Below are 19,136 nucleotides of genomic sequence, written 5' to 3'. Positions count from 1 at the left end.
TTATTTTCTCTCGGGAGATATCAGGCCATGAATCACATCTGGAAGGGAGGCATTTCCTGGTTAGGAGTGCTGAGCCCCAGAGAGAGGCACATCCCAAGGACTGAAAGCTTCCCTTGGGGTTAGCTCTCAGTATGGTAACTGTCGGTGGGTCCCATTCTGGCACCTGATTGACAACCTGTGCTCCTGGGGAGCTGGGGTGCTGACACCGAGCTCTGTGTTTTGCTCCAATGAACAGAGCTAGGAGTCTCTTCTGCCTCCCTCTAAACTCCTGGAAGGCTGAAAATCACGCCGAAAATCCTGAAAAACAGGAGGGACAGTTCTTTCTGTGCAGGGTAGCGCTGTATGTGGGAGCTGGGATGCCTGTGAGCAGACTGAATGCAGCGTGGGACTTGGTGGAAGAGTTTTGTCCTTGTTTGTCCTGATTATAGCCAGCTGACTACGTGGGCAACTATAATAATTCCTCTTTTTTTTTTTTTAGTTGTAACAGTGGGTTTGTGTCCAACGTATGGCCAGAACTTCTGGCATCAGCAGTCAGGCGTGACCACAGCTGTATGGTTTAAAGTTTACGAGTAAAAAATAAAAATAAAAATGCAGTGTTGGGTACAACCTAACCTGACTCGCTGTTAGGTCTGCTGGAGATGGACAGGCACACACCTGAAAAATGCCCGAGATGTTAAGCGACAGCATGGGATGAAGGCGCTTGGCTCTGGCACCATCAGGCCAGGCTCCGGGGAGGAAAACAACCCCCGGGAGCCGCGTAGAGAGGTCGTGGGGAACGGTGGTGGCACGCCGCGAGTGGAGACACTTCCAAAGGTCGGGGAGGGTGTGTGTGTGTTGGGGGGGAAGAAGTGTGCGGGGGCGCAGAAGCGGGGCTGGGGTCGGCGCTGCGCGCTCCCGTGCGCGGCTGCGGGCGCTCGGAGCTGGGAGCTGCGGGGCGGGGAGCGGGGGCCGGGCGCCGCGCCCGGGAGGAGGAGGAGGAGGAGGAGGTGGAGAGGAGGAGGAGGAGGAGAAGAGGAGGAGGAGGAGGAGGAGGAGAAGAGGCGGCGGCGGTGCCTCCCCGCCGGCAGCAGCGGCTCGGCGGCAGGTGATGAAGCGGAGGAGCGGGCGGCGGGGGGCGGCTGCGGAGCCCCGGGGAGGGCTTGGGGGGAGCTGGGAGGGCTTGAAGGGAACCGAGAGGGCTTGGGGGGAGCCGGGAAGGGAGGCACGGAGGTGTCCTGCTCCGCTGCTGCACCTCCGGGGCGGTGCGGGGATGTGCGGGGCGAGGGGTGCGCGGGGGCTGCGCGCTGGGGGCTCGGCGCAGGGCAGAAACTTTGGGACGGGGCTGCGCTGTGCCATGGGGACAGAAAGGGCTCTGTCCAAGCGCAGCGAGCAGTTCTCGTGGAGGAAACCTTCGCAACTCGAGTCACAAAATGCTTTCCCGCAGGACACACGAAGACCAGATTTTTAAAATGAAAGCGTTGCTGGAAGCCCCGCGGAGGAGCTTCGCTTGGCAGGCTTGCGTAGTGAAGGTTTTTAATAAAGGAAATATATTGTCTTCCAATTGGATGCGAAAAATAGAGCTGCATTCTCACTTCCTAAATCAATCGTGATTTCTTGCTTTTGGTTAGGAGAGCTTTTGGTGGCGTTCAAGTGCCACAGCCATCATGTTCTCTAAATATCTCCTAATCCTCAAGCAAACAAAAGTCTGTTGGTGTTTAGTGGGCTTCGTACATGTAGGGCATAGGCGTACTTAATTCTTACTTCACATTTACTTTATGGAGATACAAATTCAATGCTTCTGCTCAGCTCTGCATTTTGGCAGGGTCCTCTCTAGCAGCGGAACTGGGGGGACCTTCTAAATGAAGCTAACAAGTAAAATATGCTTTGAAATGGAGTGCAGATGGGAAGCGTCTAAGGATTGTGTTGCACAACAGTGTGCTCTGTGTGTGCCATTCAGCTCACAAAACTCTAGGTTTTATGAATGTGTCCGCAATCTGGACTGGACCCCGTGCTGCTCCGAAATACCATGTTAATACCTCTAACAACAGCGGCTCTCATGGGAAAGGTTAATTCCTCTCTCTCCTAACAGCACTTCTGATGCCTGACACCTCCGGTCAGTGTGTTTGTTAGAGGTGTCTATGTATCCCGTGCTTTTAATTCCAAAATGTTCTCCAATTGTTGAAGAAGAAGAGAAACTGGTGTTTGCTGGCTCAGGTGGGTGGCATCTGAACTTTTCTAGAGCTGTTTCATGAGCTATGCAGCTGTTTCTTGCATCCAAAAGCATTGTTTTAGATTTCTATTTCATACTGACTAATAGAAACAGGCTGATAGGTGCACCCTTGACAGCAGAATTCGAGGATCTCTTACTTTTCACTTACCCCTCCAGCTCCCCCTTTCTTCAGGGAGTGTCTCTCTGGCACCATCTCCTGGCTCAGAATGGGGATCCCCCTTCACAGCGGGGGTATGGAGAGATGGGAGACATCCAGGTGGTTTTGGTAAACTTGGGTCAGATGTGTGCTGAAGACATTTCTTCTTGGGCTTGACCTGCAAACGTATTCAGCAGGATACATCCAGCTTCCAGCTGGAGTGGGAAATAGGTGCTCACTTTTTCATGGGAAGAGAGCTTATGTTTCTTACGGTGACTAAATATTATCATGGTATTTAGAAAAACATAATTTAATATTTCGCTCCTCATACAGCTCTGCTGGAAGGGTTAGTCATCATGCCTGATATATCTCTATGCGTGATCTTTCGGTGGAAATGTGTTAATGATATATCCTTTATGTCATGATTTTTCTGCATGGTCAGGAAAGTGTGTTGTCTGCAAATTATTAATCCTCTTGAAATAGAAAACCTGTGGCAGTATGGAAGGATCTTGCTGTGATTTAGCAGATGTATGACTATGCATGGGCTTTGTGCATGAGCAGAGGGAATTCTTCCTTTGAGGAGGATCTTCTGTATGCCCTGTCTTTAGTGGAAAACCACTTCACATGCAGAAGGCATGAGGAAAAGAGCCTTAACCAGACAGTGGTACCAAGCTGCCTGCCCTCCTCTTAACAGCTGAACTTCTGCATCCATCCACCATTCCCCAAAGGGAAAGGAGAAGGTGGCAGACTTTGTTCAGACCCTGATCCTTGAGATGCAGTTGGAGGGAGCAGAGCAATAACTTTCTGAAGCTCACAGGTATGTGAAGTGGAAGAGATCATTTTTGTTTCTGTGTAGATGTCGTGTGTTTTCCAGCAAACACCACATAGACCGGTGTATGTCACTACAGTTTAATGCTTCATTGTTATTTTTTAAAGGGTGATAAGCAATGTGGGCTTAGCTTAGGGTAAAGACTGAAAAGACAGCATGATGTGGTGCAGGTGCTGCCTATGTGTTTTTGAGTGGCACTATCCCCTTTGAATCCACATTTCCAAGGAATGGAAATGCAATGAATTTTTCCAAGTAATGTTTGTGGAGCTCTGTCGCAGTGGATGTAGCCCTTCCTATAGACACCATGTTTTTTTCTGCCCTGGGGCAGTGTCCCCTGTGTGCATGCAGAGTTTCCTCCTCATGTGCACAGTCTGGCAGCGGGGCTGTCCCTGGGAAGAGACGAGTCTCTGGTAGGCTGTAGTGGCCCAGGGCTGCTCTCTGGTCATCCAGAGCCTCTCCCTTGAGGCTGAACATTGGCATGTCTCTGCAATCATATCAAGTCTGCACTTTGCTGCAGAGGGGAAAAAAGAAGCTTTTGAGCAGATTCACTCTATATATCCTACCGGGTCTGCTTTTAGCTTTTTACCATGCTTTGTGCCTGCTGCGGCCACCACCAGCCCCCAAAGCTGAGCTGAATTATTTTCTGCCTTACATACCACCAAGAGAAACATCAGCTGCAAGAGATTCCAGCTGCAGAACTTGTGTGTGCAGCATGTCTTGCTTAGATGTTATTTCCTTAATAAAATTGCTCATTTGGTGTAAAGAGTTGTTGGCTGGTTTGGGCTTTTTTTTTTTTTTCCCTCTCTTTTTTTTAATACTCTTCCTTCTAGCCCTGGGATAAGACAGTCAAGTTGTGTTCTCCCTGGCTTGTTTTCCAAGTTAATTTAAGGTACAGTCCACAGTCCTGGCAGAGCTGTGATCGCAGAGAACTTGAAGCGATAGCCTGTTTAACACGTGTGGGCAGAAATGGATGCTTTTGTGGGTACTGCATGTTCACGAAGGACAGCAGGAAGGCAGCAGCCCTTGGAGAATGCCTCACAGGATTCAACTGGGGAGCTGCTTGTAGCCAGCCTCATGAAAATGCTGGTTGCAAGGACTGTAGGGAAGTTTGGGTCATCTGAATATGCCTTCAGTTCATGTACATATGCATGCATGGTTTCATTCACATTAGGCTGCGATGTGTTTCCTCATAGTCCTGTCGTTTTTCCTCCTCCCTGTCCTTCCCCATCTTCCAGCCCTTGCCCCAGGGAAGCTGTGGCTCGGGCAGAGAGCTCTGGTTTGCAGCGAAGCCCAGGCTGCCTGCGAGGTGCTGTGCAGCCCCCGGAGCAGGGCTCACTACCTCTGCTCTGCCTGATGGATGGGAAACGCTTTGCTTGTCGTAGGAGGGCTGTCAGTCCTGGAGTAAATGCACTGAATGTTTCACTGGGCTAAAGGCTTGTAACAGCCCGAGACTGCTAATGAGGAATAATACATTTGGTTAAAATACATGCTGGAATTCCATTGTTGTAGGCCAAAATGTAGTTAAGTGAGCAAGAGCTTAATCCTGGGTGCTGGGGAAGTGCTCCCCTTTGTGCAGAGTGCTCTGCGAATGTTGACAGCGATCAGAGGCTGAAGTTACCTGTCACTGGAGCCAAAAGCTGTCACGGGTCGGGGTCCATTTTTCGGAGTTGTGGAGAACTGAGGTGTGCAGAAATGCTTCTGCTTTGGGACCCAGCCTTGGTCCATCTGGTGTCCCAGGGAGGCATCTCCAGGGCTTCTGGTCGCGGGGAGGTGGTTGTAGCACACCAGGTTGTCTCAGAGCAGAGCTGGCTCAGGTAAAGTTGATCCATGTAGCTCGTACTGAGCATCAGAAAACGGTTTTGCTGCTCCCAGGCCTGCACAGGACAGAGTCTGGCTGTGTTTGCTCAGCCCTGTGCTGGGGTGAGCTGGTCTGGGACTGCTGGCTTGGGGCATGGCATGCCCATGGCTCTCCTGACAACATAAGATGGACTAAGTCTACCGCTGCCAGCATGAAACACAAGTTGAGTAACACTGTGAGGGGAAGGCTGTTTGCATAGCTGCTAGCATTGCTTTCTGGATGCTGGGGTTCCTGTCGGCATAGTTCGCTTGATTTGTCCCACAGCATCTTAAACACTTCCTACGCTATGGAGAAGCTCTTGGCTCTGGGTGAATTCTGCTGGCGCTGAAGATTTGCAGTAACTTGCAGAATTTGACCTTTTGTCTCAACAAACTGTGGTGCGGCTTCCAAGTACTGCCATGAGCCTGTACAGAATACACAGGGAATGTATCCGTAAATCCCTGCAGCTGCTGGTGAGCAGGGAAAGGAACTGGTCAGCGCTGATGTTGCTGACACAGGAGTTGGGGAGAGGGGCAGGAATCTCACCCTACTGGGCAGGAAGGAAACACATTTTCAAGTTCTTGTCCGTAATCCAGGACAGTTCAGGAATGCTTTAGCAGGGTCAGCTTTTGCTCTGGTTGTTCACAGATGATCTCGCAGTTTGAGGAGAGAGTAACTCTACCAGGCAAAGGATCTTTGTCCTGTGTCTTTTGAGCGCTGACCTTCCTCTTTTGGGGACAGGATGTTTTTGAGGTGGACTGATCCAGTTATAGCTCTTGTGCTCTTCTAGGTCAAAGCCGAAAGAGCAGGGGGGAGGAGGATGCAGCAGCTAGAGTAAAAAGTTGTGGAGATCCTTAAACACACAGTCTTGTAGGAAACGGCTTTTAAAAGAGATGTTTAAAATATGAATGAGCATGAGATGTAAGTGACTTGCTAAGAGGCCAGCTTCCAGACACAGGATAACCATAAGGGACTGCTTGGCTTGTACTGGGTATTCATCCAACTGGCTGGAGTTTCTGGCTCTTTCCCAGATTCTTCAATGTGAAAATATTTATTGAAAGCGACTTCTTGATTCCACAGGTCTTGACCAGTGACCTAGAGATAAGTGTGATGTGCTGAGCTGATACTCATGCCTCTTCAGTTTGGGTACAGAATGGATTTGTTTGTTGACTTCTGTTTGTGAAGTGGCATCTCCTGTGTAAACCACTTCCCTTGCTTGGCTGGTGATGAGCCAGCTTATGAGAAATTGGGGAAAGTTGCTTTCTTCAGTAATGAGAAGTTAATCCTTTTGGGAATAAAGCTGTGCAGGGTATAGAAATGCTTTGTGCATCACCTCAGTTTTTTCATGTTGTTTGTGAAATAAGGACAAAAAGTAAAAAAGCAATGGTGGGAACCACCAGGCACCACCTGTATTACAAGACCCAACAGTGGCGTGGGAAGTCTTTGAAGATGTAACTGGTGAATTCCCTGTGCCGGCGTTTGAAGAGCAGAGTGAGGACAAAAGAGTGAGAAAGGGCTGTGGATGGGATAGAGAAATGGTTCTCTAGGGATACGGATGCATCTGCAAGAGACAGCAAAGGAAAATCTCTGTAAAGTGCCTGCTGGAAGAGGAAATGAGCCGAGGTAGGTAGATTGAGTTTGTTTGCTTGGCGCAGTTGTGTTACGCTCTGTTCCTGCTTAAATGACACCTTTGACGTAAAGAAAGCTTTCTGGTCTTGCTGGCTGGCTGCAAGTTGCTGAAGGGAGGAATAATGAGTGCCGAGTTGAATCAGAGCTTGATCCTCAGGGACAGAGCCGGGTGTCTGGTCCACGCGGGGAAACTGCTCTCGGCTCTGCTCAGCCCCTGCTGGCAGCTTCGGCTGCGGCCAGCATCCTCAGCCAGAATTTGGGCTGCAGATGGGAAGCTCCTCTTCTGTTGGGTGCAGAGAACCTAATTCATACACACTGTTTTACAGAAGTTTAAATGGTGGTAAAAAACAGCAGTGAGGGCTGAGACCCCGGCATTTTTCTGTGTGTCCATGTCTTCTGGCTGCTTGAGGTGCCACTGGGGCTTCAGAGGGAAGCCTCTCTTCAGGCTGCTCTCTCCAGCTGGACTTAAATGAAATTGTTTGTGATTTACACCAGTTTACAGGAATGTGACTGTTCTCTCCTAGCTGTAGGCTCTGTTATAAGCTCTGGATAAAGGCAAACAGGGTCTCATGCCTTAAGTCCGGCTGCTGAAATCCTTTTAAAGCGTTTCTTTTACTTAAAAAACCATGAAACGCCTTCCAGTGCAGCTTCTAAAGAAGAAGTTGAGACCAGCCAAGATGGTTTCTGAAGTTATCCTCCAGGGGAGAAACTTCTAAAGAAGCCGCCACTCAGCCGTGGTACTTGAGCAGCCTTCCGGAAACAGCTGTTAGAGATGCAGAAAGCTGAACTGGAATCTGGTTCAGGGCTGAAAAGTTAGTTTCACCATTAAAACTAAAATTTAAGAGAGTCCAGCTGCCTGCAAAGTGCAGCAGCTGGCTGAGCAGCCAGGGCGCTCCTGGAGGAAAAGGGAAAAGTATGTGTTATATTGTCTTCCATGAGCTCAGCTGCCCTTTAAAAACAAACACCACGTCAGCCAAAGGCTGTTGTTTGCATTGTAGGTGAATTGTAGGAGAGCACTTGGGGGACGTGGGGACACATGCTGGTAGTTTTAAGGACACTTTTTATAACTGCTTTTAATTTAATGCGGATTTCAAGATCCATAATGTAAGAGCTGTTTCCACTAAGCAATACCATTGCTGACCACAGCCTCTGGCCAGTGCTTCGTTAAGAGTAGGAAATTGTCTTTTGTATTGTGATGAAGTCTGAGGAAGGGGGTGTCAGGTATTCTAGTCTCAAAATTGCAGCAAAATGAAAGCATTGGATTGTGGTCAAGGGATAGAGGGAAACTGAGCATTTATCTTTCTATTAACTTTTGGCTATTGACTCCTTTTTTATTCATGGCTAGAGAGTTCCAGGGGGGGAAACCTGAAATGAGTTTATAGTGCTGTTTGTGGCTTTTCTAAATCAGATGGGGAAGGTGGCACAGAAGAAAAGCGTGTTGGGGTGGTCCTCCTTCATCGCACGTGTACGGTTATTAGCAGCGGTTGTGCATGCAAGTCATTTGGAGTCTAGTTTCTATTTATCCTCCTACATTTTAAGCCTTCTCCGTTGAGATCGTACTGAAGACATAAACATCCATAGGTCTCCCGTGCAACATCTGGAACACTGTTTGCATATATATATTGGAGCAAAATGGCTTTGCATTGTGTGGGTATTCAGGCACCCTCTGCTTGCATTCCTGCACCCTTCTCACGCTCACTTGGCTGTCTGCAGAAGCGCTGTCTTGAAGGGTTGTGTCAAAAGCATCAGTCATGGTTTTTTACAGTGATTGACATTAATTAGCCTATGTTTTCCTTCTCCTCAACCCCCTCTCTCCCCATCACCTTTTTGACTTCATGTTTTTCCATTGAAACAGGGTTTAATTTGGAAGAACATGATTGTAAATGGTCCTTGTTTGCACCTGCCTGTACTGTTAATTTTCTTAGGTAATATCGGGGACTAGTGCGGGAATTCAGCCGTGGTAGTGAATTGCTTGCTATCATGGTGATGGTTTTTAAAGCCTTCAGCAGTAATAGTCTTATCTCTTCCCTCTGGAACCTCACCCTTTTCCTTTCCTTTAGCAGTGTTTCTCTTCCATCCCCAGCCATTTCAAGTGGACTGCCATGCCCTTCACCAGTTTTCCTTTCTTGGCCTTGATTAGAGCATAACTTCAAGTTTTCTGGGGAAAGGTCTTCCCTTTTTCAGTGTGCAGTGACTCAGGAAGCCAGTCCATACGTAAAGCAGCTTGTAGTGCATATCAATAGTGTGTCTGGGCCCTCTGTATGCCCAAAGTCTGGTGATGGCACAAGACCTGGCTGCAGGTGAGAGAATTTCTGGTGGGTTTTGGGGTAGCAGTGAAGCTCCCACACCTTGGTCACTGGGCTTGTGGGCTGCATATGGTGAGGAGCTGTGTTATCAGTGTTGGCTTTGGACCTCATGGTTGGCCTTGTTTTGGGCTATCTCAGGCAACCATGCTGTTGATTTTCTTGCATTGAATAATCAACCTCCTGCCTCATTTTGACTTTTGGCAAGCTTTGCTCAGCTTGCATTATTTTGGTGGATATAAGCCTTTTTTCAAATTCCAACCTAAATCTCTTTATGGCTGGTTTATACTGCTTTATCTTTCCATTTCTCCTTCAAAGAGAGCCCTCCTTTTGCTCCAGTAGCAAAGCCAACTTCTTTTTGTCTCGTGAGAGAGGTCATCTTACCGACCTTTTCTTGCCTTACTCCACTCTCACTTAAACTTTCCTGAACTCAGTAACCTGAAATTGCACATTGTTCCAGCTGGGACCTTACTGGTGTCTTGTATATTTTCCTGTGCCTTACTGAGACCTCAGGCAACACGCGACTTTTTTATGGTCTTGCTGTGAGCCACAAAACCACCTAAGTCTTTCTCTTTCTGTGTCATTTCCAGCTGTTGAGCTCCCAAGCTGCAGAACATATTTCTTTAATCCCAGAGTGCATGACTGCACTTGGCTTGATTATAAGCTGTGCCTCCCATCAGTTGTTTTAGTCCTCAGATGTTCTGAATAAACTTCTGTGCATCCTCTTGAGTTGACAAACTTTCCCAGCAGTCTGCTTTCTGCAGATTTCATTTGTACTCTGCTACTTTCCCTACCAAGGGAATTAGTGAAATTGTTAGATAAGACTGTCCCAAGGCACAGCTTTTAGGAAATTTGTTTATAGTTTGTCTTTCTCACCAGAATTTCACCATCTGTACAAGCTGCTCTTCTTCTGGATTTTGGGAGGTGGAGCTTGGTCTGGCTCTAACGTGTGTCCTAAATAGTAAACAGGATGGATCGTCGAGCTGGGCTGCAGGCAAGCAGTGTGTGTGCAGGGTGTTGGCAGTGAGCATACATGTGTCAGAGCAGTGATCTTAAATATTTCCTCTTGGTGGGTGAAAAATGGCTTTGTATTCTCTCTCTTTGTATTCTGTTATTATCAACTCTTAACAGTTCCTGGAGAAGGTTTTTGTTCGTTTCAAAAAAAATTAATGAAAAATTACAGATACATGAAACCGGTGATTTGAATGTAAAGTGAAGATAGCATTTTTCATTTGTACTCTTAATAGCTGTAGGAATGACCAGAGCTGAAAAATATCAACTCTTGTCAGCTCCGGGCATTGTAGACATGACTGAAATAGTATTGTCACTGTCTCACTTGCTTATCAGAGTGTGCTCTCTGGCAGAAATGGTCTTAAAAAGCTTCCTCTGTGCCATACTCAATCGCTAGAGCCAGAAGACCAAAATAGATCATCTCCATGGGCCTCACCCAAGCCCAGCTCCGGCTCAGAGAGGTGCACTGTGATCTCCCTGTGCTTTGAGCAAACTTGCAGGCCTTTCTACAAACAGCAAATATACCAAGTGGGTCATTTGGAGGGAAAAAAAAAAAAAGAAAAAAAAGAAAAACCCACAGATTTTGGAAGCATTCATTGTATATGCCTAGAATGGCCAATAATCTGAATTATTAATGGAGAAGGTGACAGATCTAGGGCATTAGCTTAATACATTTCAAGAATGCACATGTGTGTTTCAGAGAGAGTAGTCTGTTCTTGCATGATGTTCACTTAAATCAGTGTCTGAGTAAGGCCATCATGTACTCCAAATCTGCTCTTAACTGCTATGTTACGTTTGTTCAGTAGCTTTAAAGCTCACCTGGAGAATTCCAGCTGGTAAAATGAGCAAACAAGCCTTGCCTGATAGCTCTGTGGGAGATTAGGAGCTCAGTGGCATCTGCAAGATGCTCAGTTGAGACAGTAAGCGTCCAGGCTACAATGGTTTGGAAATGAGGAACATTTGCTGTCCAGTCACAAAAATTCATATGTGACAATTTACTCTGAGTGTGTGTACTTGAAGAGACACTTCGGAGATTTGTACTTGTATTAGTACGTGGGGAGGAGTCTGTCTTCAACTGTTATTTATATATATTTTTCTGCTAAAGAATAATCTAAAGGTAGGATTTTCTTTCATGCCTGACATCTGCTCCCTGCTGCTAATCTGCACGTCTTTGCTGATTGGGATGTGAGGGTCAGGTTCACAGAATCCTTGTTAAACTCATGGGGCAGCCTATTATTGGGTGGATTACTATTTAAATGTGTATCAGTCTTCAGTGTTTTTTTTTTCTTTATTTTTTTCCCATGGAGCCATAAAAGCTAATCCATTTCAGTTGCATGGTAGAGGCTTTTTATTGCTTAGGTAAGAAAATGTTCTGTTTGAGGTCCAAATACTTTCCATGGAGGTGTGGAAGCCCCAGTTCTCAACAGAGGTTATTTAAGGGAACATTTGTACGCTGGGTGGCCAGCGTAAGAGGCTTTAGCCACAGTCTTAGATCTGCTCAACCATGAAGCCTGTGCAAAAAAATCCTTCCCAAGCAGTGAGCCAGGTTTTGTCCTGACGCCTGGATGCAGCTGGAGTGTAAATGGCGATGGGAAGAGGAAAGGCTGGCGGGGAGGATTTCGCCAGCCTTTTAGAGACCTCTGGCATTGTCCCTGTTTTTAGTTCTGGTGTTTTCTCATATCCCTTGGACGTGGCTTTCAAGACCTCGCCACTCCAGCTGTAGCGTTGCGTGGGCTGCGTCGCTGCATACCAGCCCGGGAATGTTAACCGGAGTTATAATGGGCTCTTATTTTGACCCCGTGATTTAAAACAAACTCTCTAACATGTGGTTGTGGCTCGCGTGTTGTCACTTTACAGCACTTGCAGTTTCAAAACAGATGACTGAAATCACAGTGGTTTCTGAGAACACACTTGCTTTCTCCCCGAGGTCTTCCTCCTCGTGGTGTGGTTCACTTCCCCGGAGCCTGACGTGCTGTGGGGACCCAGATGGTCCCGCTGTGTGTGCCGTGCCTCCCTTCCCTGGAGTCTCCGCCACGGAACTGCCGCTCAAGAATCAAATATTTCAAATGCTGACATTGCCACGAATGAGCTTCCCGTGATGTTCAGCCTGAACGCGGGTGAAGTTAATGGTCCCATTGGCACGCACAGGGAAGACGCAGCAGAGCTGAAGATGAGCAGCGGAAGCATTGAATTTGTCTTATCATGTTAAGATTTATAGTGTTTGCTGTCTCGTATCTTATCCTCATTTAAAGTACACACTTAGGCATGGCTTGTTGATATAAAACATGCCAAATCTCCGTCGCTGAATTTACGGGTAAGACACAAGGCCAAAGTTCTGTCTTAACTCCAGTATAGGATTTTCCTTTATTAAGGGTGGTGGAGCAATGGCTTATTGGGACTTTGGGGCCAGATCCTCTCTCAGAATAAATAAAGCTAAGCTCATTTACAGCAATTGAGCATTAATCTCTATAAGGCTTCTCTGAAGATGTATTGCAGGGAATGTAACAAGGAAGAGAGCTCATTATTTTCAAAGAGAAGTGACAGATGAGAGCATATTTCTCGTGCACAATTACCATCACTCTTTCTTTTTAATCACATAACTTAAAATGTCTAGCAGCCACTGCAGAGGCAGTATTAGTGAATGGAGTCTGGATATATTCACAACAGTGTGAGTAGGATGATTTTCCTTTTTTTTTTTTCTTTTTTTTTCCTTTTTTTTCTCTCTTTTTTTTTTTTTTTCAGTAAAACTTGCCAAATAGCTAATTTTCAAAGATCAGACTCCTAAAGTGCAGGACTGAGGTTATGATAGGCTGGGGGACATTCATGGCTCGGTAAAGGATCACTGGTGTATGAAATGGTAATTGATCCTGGGAGCACCAGGAGCACTAAACTAGATCTCATTCTTTGCAGATTCCAGTGCAGTGATGGAGACTATACAAATGTTGGCACAAAGGGTTAAACGAGATTAACCTACCATGTTCTGCAGGGATGGCATGGAAACAAAATACACTGTGCTCAGAACTTTTGGAGTGGTTCATTGGAGAAGTGATTTAACGTGCATGCAGGTCTAACCTCTGTGTTTGTTGTACAGATGCAGCCAGAGGTGTCACTTCACTCAGAAAGGGCTTCTGTGATTTATTGCTGGTCCATGTCTGACTGGTCCCCATAAGACACTTAAGAAGTTAATGGTGTTTGTTATGCACCTGTGGATGTTATGTTAGTAGTGAGGACCCTTTTAAGTGTGTTATCTTCTGAGGAAACTTAATTTTGTGTGTCAAAAAAGGCTGCTGCAGCACTTCAGTTCTGAAATCAAAAAAAAAAAAAAAAAAAAAAAGGAAAAGTCCCCACCCTGCTGCTGTTTTTAGACATTTGCCTGTGGCCTATATGACTCGCCTCACCATGAAGTCCTAACAAAACTGGTTTTGTGTGGGTAGTTAAGCAAGTAAGGCTTAGCAGTTGTGAGGCTGGACTTTGTGCCTCTTGGTTTTCCGGGCGCTTCTGGGGTGTCTGATCTGCGTGGAGCAGTGGCTGCTCTCTGTCTCCACGGGCTGCTGGAATCCCAAATTTGGGACTTCCCATGTTTGTTGGCTTGTTTGGAGATTATCCAGCATCCATTCTTCTCCATTGAGGGTGGGAGGGTCCCCTGAATAGACTTTTTCCTTTCCTTTTTGGGGGTGGGTAGCATCTGTGGGGTTTATATGGAGGCTTGTAAGCTTTGCATGGCTTAATCCTGTTAATACAGAGGCTGTACGAGAGTGTGTTTGCCGCAGACTGGGCCCCACCAGACCTCTCACAGTGTTCCCAGTCTGGTGTGCTTGCAAAATAGTTTTTCAGCTCTTCCAAGGCAGTAAAAATCGCCAGAACGGGTGGGACAGACATCCTTTATTGGAAATGTGGAGAAGTTGAAGCTAAGCTAGAAGCCACTCATAGCCAGTCCCATAGAAGGAGGGTGCCTAGGGCAATTAGCTAATTAGCTAATCTTTGCTCCGCCAATTCTCTGTGCCACTCTGGAGAAAACAAAACAGAGCAAAACTCTTTTTGCCTTCAAGAGTTTTAAACTCAAATCAGTCTCCTTGTAATGGTAATTTTAGAAAAAAAATGCAGGTAAATTGGTTCTTGCTTGGGGGTTAGAGCTGTTCTGTTTGTGTAGCTCATTTGGGTTAGTAAAACTGTGTGTGTTAGCTGTAAAAAGCATGCTTAGCTGAGAAATGTATGAGAAACCCTGCGTGAAGCTGGGGGCTTTGGAGACTGTACTGCAGCAGAAAGGTGTCCTCACAGGAGCAGCCCACAAGAAGCTCTCCTGTGCCAAATGTCACGGGTCTGTGCATCGCGGGACTGATCCTGAAAATGGCAGGCATCATGAAAAGCCCATCCTGGTTTCTGTGTCTGCTCAGTGCTCAGCCTGCCAGCCGGGGTCGCAGCATTGCCAGCGGGGCGCTAGAAACTCCTGGTGGAGCCAGACCGTTTTCCACGCTGCTGGGAAGTCTCTGAGATGGGCTGCAGGATCTTACTCTCTTGATTTCAGTGGCTTGCTTTGAATAATTGCTTATTGTGTCTGAAAACAATTGCTCAGTTCTCCATCAGAACCATGGCAGGACTGTAAATTGTAAATTAGGTTACTTGTTTTATTTTTTTTTCCTTTTATTTTATTTTTTTCTGCATTGGAGCTGAATCTTAAGTCCGGTGGAAGCTGGCAGTGCTGTCTGCCCAGTGGGGTTGGGATCCAGCGCTCTTGATGTGCTGCGAGTACAAGCAGTGTCCTGTGAAGCTGTTTAATAATTGATATTTATGAGCACAGTTGGAAGCACAATTGTTACCCAGAGCACAGGACATCTTCAGTTAATCAGTGTGTCTTCAGCAAGCCCTGGAAACGCACGTGTGAGGCGGGTGATGACGCAAATTAAAATCCCGTTGCCAAATGCAGGTGGAAACGCACAGAGGCAGCTGGGCTGGTTGGTACAGCCCTCTCCGGTTTCCCAGCCACTGGAGCTGCGAGATGATTGCTGCTCCTGCTAAAAAAACGGAAATGGCAAGAAATGTTTGCTGTGGTTTGGTTCTTAATCCCCCTGTACTTCTTGTGATAGTTGTTGACACTGGGTTATTTTGCATTACTGGGTTTGGACAAAAGTTAGCCAAATGAGTGGCTCACTGGTTCTCCCTTTCCCGTTCTGCCTCATTATGTTGTGCTGTTTGCATTATAAACATCCCAGGGTGGTGTTTAAATCCAAATAAACAGAGTTGTCATGGCAATTAAAAGAAAATTGAGGAAGCACTTCTGTTCATGTATAATGCCTCATGTGATGCCACATTCATGGAAACGCTGTATATAGGTGGGATAATCTCACTTTTTAGAAGAAATAATGAAATCTGAGCATCACAAATAACTGCCTGGTGGTGATGGAGCAGTCGTCGCACTTATCCTTGTGGTCCTTGCAGCCTCCAGGAGCTCTGGGCGCACTGTGCAGCGTGTAGGGCAGGCACTGAGCCTTCCCGTCCATTTGTTTTATCTGGTTATTTATTTTTTCTCCAGACTGTAATGCTTGCCGTGTGATTTGTGGTGGGTCACTTCTGGTCTCTGCTCAGTAAATGAGCAAAACATCGCTGTTTTCTTCTCCTGACAGCACTGTGGCCATCAGCAGCTGACAGATGCTCGTAAAGTTAGGTCAGCGATACTCCACTGCCAGATGATTGTAGTTAAAGAAAAATTTATAACTGGAGAGAGCTTTTTTTAAAATTTTTTTTTTATTATTTTATTCTTTGGGTATTGATTGATTGACTTTTAGCTGAAGCCAATACATTTTTGGACAGATGAGAAACAGATCTTTTGTGAGAATTCCTTGTGTGTCTGTTTGCTTTAAGAATGCTTTTAATACTTGGCTCAAAGGAATTTAATCCTTTTTTTTTTTTTTTTTCTTCAGAAGATGATCATTTTATAGCATGTGGCACATTAAAGTTAATACAGGTATTCAGAGTGCATGAAAGGTTTTTTTGTATATATGTTTTTAACACAAAAATACCTTGCATACCAGCAAATGCCATCAGCTCATTCTCTCCCTTCACTCTGTTCTCAGATCATTTCAGTTGTTTAATCTTTTACAGACGTGCTTTCTTAAATTCAGGACCCTAACTCTATGGTTTATATTATGCTTCCATTTTCTTGGACGAATCTTATCTAAGAACAAGTTCATTAAATACGAACTGGGCAAATGCAAAGCATAACAAGTAATTAACGACAACTGTCTTAGTGCAGAGGTCACAGAAGTGAGGTACGTGCATGCATTAGAACATATCCTAAAATTTGAACATCAGGCTAGTTGCTGAAAATACTGGAAGGACTTGAGTATGAAGGACAGAAACACTGAACATGCAGCTGAATGAGGAGAAAATGCAAAATAAAACAGTGTGGTTGTATGCTAGCAGTGTACCTCCACTGAGACTGTTGGGGTCTTAATGCAGAAGTCATTTTCTGGAGTTTGAGCGTTGTGCAGAAGGCCAGGACAGGTATTTGCAGTGGTCTCTTCTGGCCTTCACAGCTCTGAACCGGGTAGCACTGGCCACGTGCTTCCAGCAATGTAGACATAAAATGTGGAAAGTCCTCGTTCTGGAGAGTTTGCAATACAACCAGGAGAGATGCAGAATAAACAGGATGCGCCAGAGAACTCCAGAGAGGAAATGACTGGGATGTGGTTGTTTGTGAAACATTAGTCTTTGAGAGAGCTCTGTAGATTTATAACTGCTGGGCTTCGTGTGAGAAATGAGCTGAGAGGAGGACTCGGGTGGATGGAATAGTGTAGGGAAGAAGGAACGATGAGAGGCGTCATGCACCGGGAGGCTTGAGGAATGGAAACAGACCACAAGGCTGGGCCAGTTGGTGTCCTTGCTGGTGGAGAGGAGGCAAATGATTGAAGGTTTGTTCAACTGTAAAGAGGCCTGATTCGATCCAGGCTTTCATGGCATGGCCACTGAGGGAGGAGATGTGCACCCTGTACTGCATGTCCTGCCTGTGCCGAGCTCCAGTCTGTTCCTCTGCTCAGCCCAACTAACACCCAAATGATAAATAACATTACAGTCTGTATTGTTCTGTTTAAAATATCATTTAAACTGCAGGGATTCCACATGATAGATTCTTTTTTCCATGTGCAGTGAAAGCATTTTAAAGCAGTTAAAAAAAACATCCATACTAATTTAACTCTATAGATGCATTTATAAAAAGTATTGAGAGCAGATAAAGAAGTCTTTGGGAGCATGCCATTTGCTGCCTCCCATCAAATGCCAAAATTTGTTAGCGGATGAGGCTTTTGGATTTCTTCTCGGCAGTCAGTGGGTTCAGAGTGGTTTCTATCTTGTGATGCAGGATGTGAGATTCCTCTGGGTGCTGTAAATCTTTTAAATTTGTGGAGGGATGGGTTGCTTTAACTGGAAGGGATGAGCAGTAACACAGGCATGCTCCACCATTCCTTTCTCCTGCACTTTTTGAGTGACTTACAGAGATGGAAGAAATTGCAGTTTACCAGGAGCTGGTAGGTGTGAGCTATGTGGCCACTCCTGGAAACTAATTTTAAAAAACGAGCAGATTTGAGCAGTATCATGGTGCTGCTCAAGCTCTCCTTCCATGTAGTGGCCGGGTGTCTCAGCTCAGCTTTGCTGCAGCCCATCTCGCCGTGCTGGTGCAGGGCTGGTTTCCAGAATGTGCTTTTTGCTCCTGGACACTCCAGCCTAAATGATTCTATGATTCTAAATGATTCTGTGTCTGGAGGTGGGACTTTCCTGGTTTTGAGAGTCTGGAAAGCACCGCACTGATCACAAGTATTTATTTAAATGCTTTGTAAGGTTATGGGATGCTACTCCTGGTGATAATTCATAAATGCATGTGTGGGTAGGGCTTTTGCTGTTGTTAGAGAAGGTCTTGGCAGTGAAACCACAGTCAGAGCTGACTGTGGAGTTTACCACAATAGAGAGGATGTTGGGCCACTTAGCGAATACTCATGAGAAAACCACTCCAAAAAACTACATGTGTGTGCGCACCCCTTGTGACTCCAGTAACAGCCTCCAGTTGAGGTGAATCACGTGGGATTAAAAATCATACCTGTGCTGTGACTTTTTAGCTTCTCTCTTCTCTTGCTGCATGTTGACATTACGATAGGGGCCATATACATGTAGCATTTGTTTGGTTGTTGCCCCATAACAAAAAGGATTAAATTCCAGCCATTATTGATCTTAAGTACTACATTATTGTCCCAGCTCTTCTTTTCACCTTCTCAAATAAGTGAAATACTCCATTATTCATGTTCCCCTCCGAATTGTGGTGGACAGTATGACTATTCAGTATCTACTGATCTTTGAAGTACTGTGCTCTGGAAGACCTCATGGTTGCAACGCTAACTCGGTCTTAATCAAGAATTTTGGATGAAGATCCCATTGCATTGCTCCACTGTGATGTGTGTTTCTCTGAGACCTGTGGTGAGTACGTAGTGCAGATGCTGCTGATGCAAGAGCTGTTGGCAGTCCTGTTCTCCAGCTGCCAGCTGCTTGGCAAAAGAAACAAAAGTCAAGGAATAGGCCAAAGCAAGGTCTGAATTGACTGTAAACCTGAAGAAATGAGTGATTTGTTTGCTCAGCTGGGAACTGCTGCCTTTGTCGTCCCTGGAGGTGGCAGCTGCCTCGAGGAAAAGCATCTCTGCAGCGTGGGTGAGGGCTCCCTGGAGAGGGAGAGGGACCTGGAGGAGGCTGTGGCAAGGAGTGAAGGGCTTTTGCAGCAATCAAGGTATGTCCTGGGCAAGGGTCTGCCTGCACCTGGTGCCCTTGCAGGAGGCTGGTGATTGCCAGGGCTCTGGCTGCCTCCTTGTGTTCACTGATTCTGATCTGACTGTGGTCTGGGGCCGTGCGTGGCATCCGCTTTCTCAGCTGGCCCCATGAGAAACAACATCATGTTTGTCCACAGCAATGACCCGACAGAGAGAGTGCTCGATAAAACTCCCAGGTGTAGAAATTCTCTTCATTTGGCCACCCTTAATCCTTCTGGAGATCTGAGCAAGGGAAAAGCTTTCATTGCAGGTTCTCTCCCTGAAGCTTTTCCTTTTAGGTTTTCTTCCAGAGACACCCACTGGCCTGATTTTCAATCTGTAGCTAAAGGGAGAGCATTCATCGTTTTAAGCAAGGCAAAAGTCCCATGGAACCGGTCA

At 46.2% G+C, this 19,136-nt stretch overlaps 2 protein-coding genes across 7 annotated transcripts in view; one reads left to right on the top strand and one right to left on the bottom strand.

Moving 5' to 3' along the window:
• SUB1 (SUB1 regulator of transcription) overlaps positions 1-19,136 on the bottom strand; it is a 376,115-nt gene that overhangs the window by 258,878 nt on the left and 98,101 nt on the right. The window lies entirely within an intron of this gene.
• The window catches only part of PDZD2 (PDZ domain containing 2), a 197,673-nt gene that overhangs the window by 81,742 nt on the left and 96,795 nt on the right, over positions 1-19,136 (top strand). The window lies entirely within an intron of this gene.

This window comes from Anser cygnoides, chromosome Z (genome assembly GCF_040182565.1).
Source record: "Anser cygnoides isolate HZ-2024a breed goose chromosome Z, Taihu_goose_T2T_genome, whole genome shotgun sequence".
NCBI classification, from domain to species: Eukaryota; Metazoa; Chordata; class Aves; order Anseriformes; family Anatidae; genus Anser; species Anser cygnoides.
The sequence above is the reverse complement of the archived record's forward strand: the minus strand, read 5'-3'. Positions and strand labels throughout refer to the sequence as shown.